Below are 9,290 nucleotides of genomic sequence, written 5' to 3' on the forward strand. Positions count from 1 at the left end.
GTGCACTGAGAGCAGATGTCTGTTGCTGGGAAGCTCATTTTATGCATTTTCTGTTGGGTAATGTGGGATCTGTGGAGGACCTTGTATTGAATTAGCTGAAGGTTTGTGTTTTTTGTCATCTTAAAAGTATTACAACAAATTTCTGCCCAGAAATCAGTGCTCGGGGTGATTGAGAGTTCGGCCTCCCACTTCGCGATTGGTAAGTAATTACAGTTAGTGTTCGAAAGCGCTCTGTATATTTTTGAGAGTTTTTTTGATTTTGTTGAGATTTTTTTCATATATATAGCCAGTTCTGGAGGTTGTAACGTAGTTAAGTCTAGTGGAGTGGTTTTCTTTATTGTCTCTGTTACTTGTAAGTACTGTAGAAAGTTACTTTTATTTATATCGAATGCTTGGGTTAGATTGTTATATGACCTGATCTTGTCATTTTCAAAAAGGTCTTGGAGATGAGTGATTCCACTCTCTTCCCATGTCTTCAGATAAAGTGGTGTTTTTTTTATTTTTAAAGTCGGGGTTGTGCCAGATTGGAGACAGTATACTAGTTTTTAATTGGCCATTTGTGATGTCCAGGGCTTTCCACCATGCAGTCAGTGTGGAGGCAATTAGTGGGTTTTTAAAGCAGTTGTGATGTTTGAGGGTCGCAGTGATAAAAGGGAGATCAGAGAGTTTAATGTGTTTGCAGTCTAACTGTTCTATTTCTAGCCAGTTGTTGTAGTATTCTTTTGGATTTAGCCATTCTGTTAAATATAGTATTTGGTTTGCTAAGTAATAATGCATGAAATTAGGGGCTTCTAAACCACCCTCGTCTTTGTTTTTTTGAAGGGTAGAAAGGCTTATTTTAGGTTTTTTATTTCTAGCATAGAATTTTGTAGTTGTAGAATCTAATCTTTGAAACCATTGTTTTGGTGGTTTTAGTGGTATCATTGAGAACAGGTAGTTTATTTTAGGTAAGATTTTCATTTTAACTGAGGCTATCCTGCCAAGTAGTGAGATGGGGAGATTGTTCCATCTCCGCAGATCTTCTGTGACTTTGTCCAACATCGGATCATGATTTAGTTTAATTAATTCATTTAAGTTTGGTGATATATTTAAGCCTAGATATCTAATTGTATTTGTGGTGGAGGGGTGTTGTGGATTTTGGTTTGCAGGATTCCAAGAGTTTTTTGTCAAAGGGAGGATTGATGATTTTGTCCAGTTAATGGAATAGTCTGATAATTTAGAGAAGCTGTTTATTAGATTAAATACTTCCTCTAAAGAGGATTGCGGTTCTTCCAAATAGAGTAAAATGTCACCCGCGTAAAGATTAATTTTGTGTTCTGAGATGGATGAGTGGATTCCTTTAATAACAGAGTTCTGACGTACAGCTGCTGCGAGAGGTTCAACGAATATTGCAAAAAGCAAAGGTGAGAGTGGGCAGCCTTGTCTGGTTCCCCTCTGCAGTGAGAAGCTTTGGGATGTTATTTTGTTTGTGGTTACTGAAGCCTTAGGTTTATTGTACAGGGTGGAGATCCATTGTATGAATGATTCTCCGAAGCCAAATTTGCCAAGGACAGTTAGGAGGAATGACCAGTTGACTCTATCAAATGCTTTTTCTGCATCGAGTGACAAGATTATTTTTTTCTTTTTAGAGTTCTGTGCCATGTTGATCACATTAAACAGTCTTCTAACATTGTCTGTGGAGTGTCTATTTTTAATAAATCCTGTCTGGTCTTGGTGTATAATTGACTGTACTACTTTCTCTAACCTAGATGTGAGTGCTTTGGAAATAATTTTTAAGTCTGTGTTAATAAGTGAGATGGGACGATAGCTTGAGGGTAATATGGGGTTTTTGTCTGGTTTAAGTAACAATTTAATGTTCGCTGTATTCATGTGACCTCCTACATAACCTTTATTTTTAATCTCTGTTACTACTCTGAAAAATAGTGGAGCCAGCATTGACCAGAAATGTTTAAGGAATTCAGCAGGGAACCCATCTGGACCTGGTGCTTTGCCTGTTGACATGCTGTCTAAAGCATTTTGTAATTCTTGTAAGGTTAATGGTGAGTCTAAGGTGGTTTTCTGATCTATAGTGAGCTGTGGTAGGTTTAGTTTATTAAGAAAGGTTTTAATATCTTCCGGGTCAGGGTTTAAATTTGATGAGTATAAGTTTTGATAATAATCATGAAAGATGTTATTAATGTCCTGAGGTAAGTTTAAAGTTTGACCTGCGTTATCAGAAATTGCTGCTATAAAGGAATTTTCTTTATTATGTTTGAGCTGATTTGCTAAGTATTTGCCTGATTTATTATTGTAGTCAAAGTTTTTGTATCGTAATTGTTGCAAAATGAAGTCGGTTTTTTTAGATAAGATGATATTCAGATTAAGTTTTGTATTTTGGAGTTTTTCCCATAAAAGTTCAGAAGGGTTAGCTGCGTATTCTTCCGTAAGTTTTTTGATCTTTTCTTCAAGTGTTTTTTCTGCTATCTGTTCCTGTTTTTTCTTAAAAGAAGAGTATGATATAATCTTCCCTCTAATGACAGCCTTGCCAGTTTCCCAGAGTAAGGACGGTGATATTTCCGGGGAGTCGTTTGTCAATAGAAAGTCCTCCCATTCTTTTCTTATAATTTTTTCAAATTTACTGTCATTAAGTAATGAAGTGTTAAAGCGCCATAGAGAGGATACTTTCTGATTAGAGTCACACTGCAGGGTGAGGGATATTGGGGCATGATCGCTAATAATTATAGGATGTATTTTAGAGGACATCTTATGTACGATGGAATTATTTGAAAGAAAAAAGTAAATTCGGGAGAAGGATTTATGCACAGGGGAGAAGAAGGTATATTCTTTTTTAGTTGGGTTATTCAGTCTCCATACATCACCTATTCCAAGATCTTCCATGTAATCCATTAATACTTTAGCAGATCGAGATGGTTTTGTATTTGAGCACTTACTAGATCTGTCCAATGATGTGTTGAGCGCCAGATTGAAGTCACCTCCGATGATTAGAGACGAGTCAGCAGAAAGGTCTGAAAGCTCTGAGAAAATTCTATGGAAAAAATCAGGGTCATCATTATTGGGGGCATATATATTTAGAATTGTGAAACATTTGTTATAGATTACTACTTTGATAATAATATATCTACCCTCTGGGTCTATGACGGAGTTGATTATGTTAACGGGTAACCTTTTGTTGAGAAGAACCGAGACTCCTCTTTGTCTGGAATTGAAACATGAATTATATATCTTGTTAAAATTTGAATCTGTCAGGGATTTTTCTTCTGATTTAAGTAAGTGAGTTTCTTGAAAGAAGACAATGTCTGCATTTAATCTTGATACATAATCAAATATCTTAATCTTTTTAGCCTGTGAGCGAATGCCACGCACATTCCAAGAAGTTACTGTAAACTGATACATAGAATGAGGTGAGTGTTAGTCCATACAGGTGTGAGCATAAGTGAGAATCTGTGAGCATTTGTGCACAACTGTGTTGTAAAAAGCTTGGATGCAAGGAAAGAAAGAAGAGGAGACATATTTATCATGCGATAGCACCACGGGGTAAAGGACTGGATTGAATAGGTTAGTGAAAAGCACAAACATACAATGACAACAACCAATATCAAAAGAGTAAAAGGAGCAAGGGGTAATTATAGGAGGTATAGGAGGTGGGGGGTGTTGTGGGTGTTGAGTGAGTGTGAAAGAAAAAAAAGAGTGAGGGGTTCGAGACGAGTGAGTTGACATGAGGGTAGAGAGTGTCCTGTGAGAGAGTACGTGCCAAAAAGTGTTTACCAAAATCTAAGCCAATATGTAGCATACATACAAACATACATACATACACATACGTGTCTATATATACCTATCCATGTTTTTATTTTAGTGTTATTATCTTTATGTATTTATTTATTTTAATTATTATTATTGTTATATATATATATATATATATATATATATATATATATATATATACATATATTTTTTGAATTTATTTTTATATATAAATAGAGAAAATAAATATAAAATTATCTGTCATCTGTCAACATAGACTTATTCTCTTTCCATACCGTATAGATTACTAAAAAAATAATCAATTACTGGTAAATATTATCATTATAGCCACATTCTATATACATAAATCACACATAGAAAAATCCCCCCATCATTGCCTGCCAGCTGGTGAATCAGGCAGTGGACTTGTAGTGGGGGGGGGGGGGGGGGTGAGACCTTGTTCCTCCTTTTCTCTTTTTACGCGCCCCACTACCCCACCAACCGTACTCAGAGCACCATCCGTTGTGATGCTAGCCAGCTTAGACCAGTCTAAGCCCAAAACTTCCATCGTTTGACGAAAATATCCTCTCCTGTTGTAGTATCAGTGAGACTTTAGCTTTAGATGAACATGTACATGATGCCCCAGAGCCTCCATCGTGATAGCGTTCACGCATTTCTTGACAAACTCTCCAATCACTAACGACTTTCCACATGACACGTTCATCTGTGTTTGGCTTCTGCTGGGCAGCAAATCCACTTATTAGCCTAGCCACCTTGTTGCTCTTCATGGACCAGCACGCTGGCATACTTCCCCCCATAGCAGGTTCCATAGTGTCAGCAGATGTTACAATCTCTTTGTAGATGAGACAATCTGTCCACTGCTGTTTAAAAACTCTCACTCTGAGTCAAATTTCCATTTCCTCAAAAGTTTCAACATTTTCTCCTCGGTATAGACTATAAATATAAAACACACACTTGCTAATCCAACACTGCTGCGCAGATGTGGTGCCGTGTTGTCTATAGATATTCCATGTTTACAGTGATTGTTTGTGATCGTTAGGTGGGCCACTCCAGTTGTTTAACCGGGCCAGATGTGGCCCGGGGGCCGTAGTTTGGGGACCCCTGATGTAAAGGACTCATACAAACAGATTTTCTCTGACAATAAGTTTGAGCCAAGTAAAAATTAAAAAAATAAAATCAATACTGAATCGAATCGTGATAAATCGATTCGAAACCTTAATAATCGAAATCGAATCAGGAAACTGGCCGTGATGCCCAGCTCTATTATAATATATATTTATATACTCAAACAGCTGGACCTGTTTGCTTTCCAAAGCTGTGTTTGAACATTCTGAAATATTCTCACTCACGTCAATACACAACACAGTCATTTAGCCCAACTTTGGAGCGTTACGTCATCACTTGCTGATAAGCAAACGTGATATGCTTGGTATGTATTTATTTAAAGTGACCATTTTTTGACTTTCAAAAAAAAGACACTCAATGTTTTCTTGAAACGACAAAATACCATGTATTAGATAAATAAGTTGTCTCTAAGGTTTAAAAATTAATTTCTCTTTGTAAAACAAAGACTTAATAAAATCCTGAATACCTTTATTATGCATTATAAGTATATGTCCTGAAATAATCTCATGTAAACCTTCTTAACATCATTCAATCATTGTAACAATGAGAAACATATGGACGCTTGTTTCTGCCACTGAAAAAAAAAATCACTATGGAAAGTCATAATAATGAAAAAGAAAGTCATACAGATATAAAAAGTCACAATTATGAGGAAAAAAGTCATGAGAAAAAAAGTCACAATCATAAAGGTCATAATGGGAAAATGTCACATTTAGAATCAGAATCAGAATCATCTTTATTCGCCAAGTGTATGTTGTACACACGAGGAATTTGACTCGGTCAGATAGAAAGTCATAATTATGAAAAAGAAAGTCAAAATTACGAGCAATATAATTCATAATTATATGAAATGAAGACATGTTCATGAAAAAATAATAATTCAGAGAGAAAAAATCATAGGAATGAGAAAGAAAGTCTTAATTATGAGAAAAAGTCATAACTATGGGAAAGATTGTCACAGTTATGAGGGTCATATTCAGTTAAAAAGTCACAATTATGAGAAAGAAAGTCATAATGACATTAAAAAAGTCTCCATTATGATTAAAGTCAAAGTTATGAGTTGATGAATACATAATTATGTGAAATAGTCAAAATTAAGAGAGATAACTCAGTGGGGTGTTGCTGGGGGCTCTCTTCACAGGGTCTCTCCGGGCGTGGAGGTGCCTCTTCCCTTCGGGTGTGGCTTGGTGCTTGGCTGCTGTTGGAGTACCTCCTTCCCTCACCGGCGGGGAGCATTGGGTCGTGGCTTGCGTTGTCCGGTCGGCGGCGGGACCTGAGCTGCTGTCCTTGTGCCGTCAGAGGGCTGTGGGGTCCTGCTGGACTGTGGCCGGTTTGTGGGCTGGAATGGTGGGGCACTCCCCGGGGGCTTGGCTTTGCTAGCCTGGCTGCATCTTCAGCTCCTGGGTTTACAGTAGTGGTTCTTACATACATTAGACTATGATACACTGACATGTCTTAGACTGTAGATAAAACTGGTACTGGGCTTAACTTTAGACACGTTGATCCTAAATACCAGTTCTAGGTTTAACCACTCACTCCTTCCCTCTGTCCACAGACACCACCATTATACCTAAGCTACACACTGGTCACCTGACTGGTTTGATTACACAACATAATAAACAATGTACACAACTACAAATCTCACTTAATAATAATCAACTCTTCTCCACCCTTTACATGTCCTACCCTGACTCTCTCCTCCCTGTTCCCCTTCACCCAGGGTTAACACTACTCTCTATTTTTATATCTCCCTATATTAGGTGCATGCACGCAGAAGTGATTGTGTCAACGTAATCTCTGCTGAGACGATGGTGCACAGGAGCAGACGGAGCGTGATCTCAGTCTGGATCCAGTAAAAAGTCACCATAAAAAGCTGTAAATGGACTGATATGCAGACGTGGAGCAGTGAGGAGGAGACTTCATGTAGAGATGAAAACTTATCCGTTGAAACTGATCAAAATACGCAGAAATACACGGAAACCCTCGTTAACAGTAGTACAGCAGCCCGCCTATCTGCCTGTTCATAACAGCTATAAACTTCTAGAGACTTAATGTCTTTAGGTTTTCACACTGAGTTTTTCTATCAGATATTTTCTGCACTGAGTATACGTGCACGTCAGTCACATGTTTTCCCACATTGAAATGGTCTATAGATTACGTCGCTCATTCACCAAGTTAAAACTTATTAAAAATCAGTTGAGGAGCACTTACACAATTTTCTACCATGTGTTAAATTTTAAGAATTGAATAAACAGCCAAAATATATGTTTTGAATGAATTATTATTCAAAGTGTCATTAGAAATGGTAACAGTCAGTGTTGGTAAACTGCAGCTAATGCTCAGTTTGTATATAATTATTACTTTAGTAACTGATCATATATATGATTTGTATTTATTAGTTTAGAGGCAGAAACGGGCTTTAATAGTAAACATTTACTTCTAAAAAAATAAAAAAACCCAGGGCCTACAGAACATTAAATATACACTTCAATAAATAATTATGAAAGTTTGATGCTGACTGAGCATTATTCTGGCTGTTGTCATGGAGACGTGGAGGTGATAAGGTCCAAAACAAATTACGGAATTTTCCATCATCCAGTAAAATGACCGTAATTAATGTATTCCCTCAGTTGCTGCTACGACCATGAAAAGGTAGAACATAACTGAACAAACAAACAACAATGAGATACAGTAGAGCAACCAAGTTGTTTATTTAGTGGCAGTGTACTTTTAAATGAACATTTTATGAAGGTAGGTTGTTCCAAATCAATGTAATTAACAAACTAAATCCCAGCCTATCAACCTCTAATCTTAGCAGAAACAAAAATAACGTAAAAAGGCTGCCTACCTAATCTACTAAAAGAGTTTTAGTGAAAGTACAGCAGGTAGCACCAACCTCTTACCTAATGTCTACAGACACAACATTACCTACATGCTGCATATGTAGGGTACCCAACGTACCTCCTGACAACGAACAACAGAAGTTTCCTAAACCAGCTCATGCAGCATCAGGAGAGAGAGAGACAATCCGTCAGTCCTCTACAAAGACTGGCTCCAGAGTAGATTGGTGCATCCACAGCAGAGGAGAACCAATGAGCAGCTCCTGATCAGGTGGCTCCAATCGCTCGTTAGTCACTGCAAGAGAAAACAGAAGAAACCTATAGTCCTGTCAGAACCAGCCTGCACGTTACAGATGCATTCAGGGTCCCTGGGAAACCCGGACATTCTGGTCAAATTGTAAAATCAAATCAAAACGTGAAAAGAGGACATATATGTGTATAAGAGAACATATGATCACTCTAGTCTCCATTTCCCTCATGTTAGCTTTCATCTGATCTCTCTCAGTGCAGGTCGCTGCTCCTGGTCATTGTCTCACCTCTTACTGCAGACGTTTGATTTTTAAGGAAATTAAAATCCTCAGAAAGTGCATTTGTCAGTTATTTTTTAGTCACAGTGGAGATCTGGGCTTTTAAGTCCAACATGTCCATATCTGTGAGCGTGGGCTTCACCATGGAGCTAGCTCGGCTCTGGCTCGATGCCAAGTCCGACCTACGGTGACACCCAGGCCCTACGATGTGTTAGGCCCAGACTGGCCCAATTTGTATTTTCTTAAGCTGGAAGTCATTATCACGACCGAAAAGATGCGTAAGTTGTGTCACACATATATTTATATTAGAGAAAGTGAAATAGAATGCAGTTGTTTGAGATTATGTGTGGGGTTTTAGTTTGAAAAGGAATAATAAATAATAAACTACTTCCTGTACTGTATGTCTATTTCTGTGATATATTGCAATGTTTTTTTTGTTGTTGCACAAAATAGATAAATAAAAATAAATAAAAAAATAAAAAACTTTTTATTTATTTATTCAAAAATATTAAATATATAATTTTAATCAGTCACTTATCACATTTTATTATTATTAGACGCTTCAGGCGACCCCACATTGGTTCACGACCCCAAGATTGAAAAACATCAAGAGACACAGTGATTTAGCCCAACTTTGGAGCATTCCTTCATCCCCTGCTGATAAGCTAGCATGATACAGTATGTTTGGTATGTGTTTAGTCCTTAGGTTCTAAAGTTTCACATGATATATGTATCCCTACACTGCAATAAAAATGGGCCCACAGGCAATATATATATATATATATATATACTATATATATGCATATATATATATATATATACTGTATATATATATATATATGCATATATATATATATACTGTATATATATATATGCATATATACTGTATATATATATATACAGTATATATATATATATATATATATATATACTATATATATATATATATATGCATATATATATATATACTGTATATATATATATATATGCATATATACTGTATATATATATATATACTATATATATGCATATATAT

The sequence above is a fragment of the Gouania willdenowi genome, chromosome 4, assembly GCF_900634775.1.
Source record: "Gouania willdenowi chromosome 4, fGouWil2.1, whole genome shotgun sequence".
In the NCBI taxonomy this organism is placed as follows: domain Eukaryota; kingdom Metazoa; phylum Chordata; class Actinopteri; order Blenniiformes; family Gobiesocidae; genus Gouania; species Gouania willdenowi.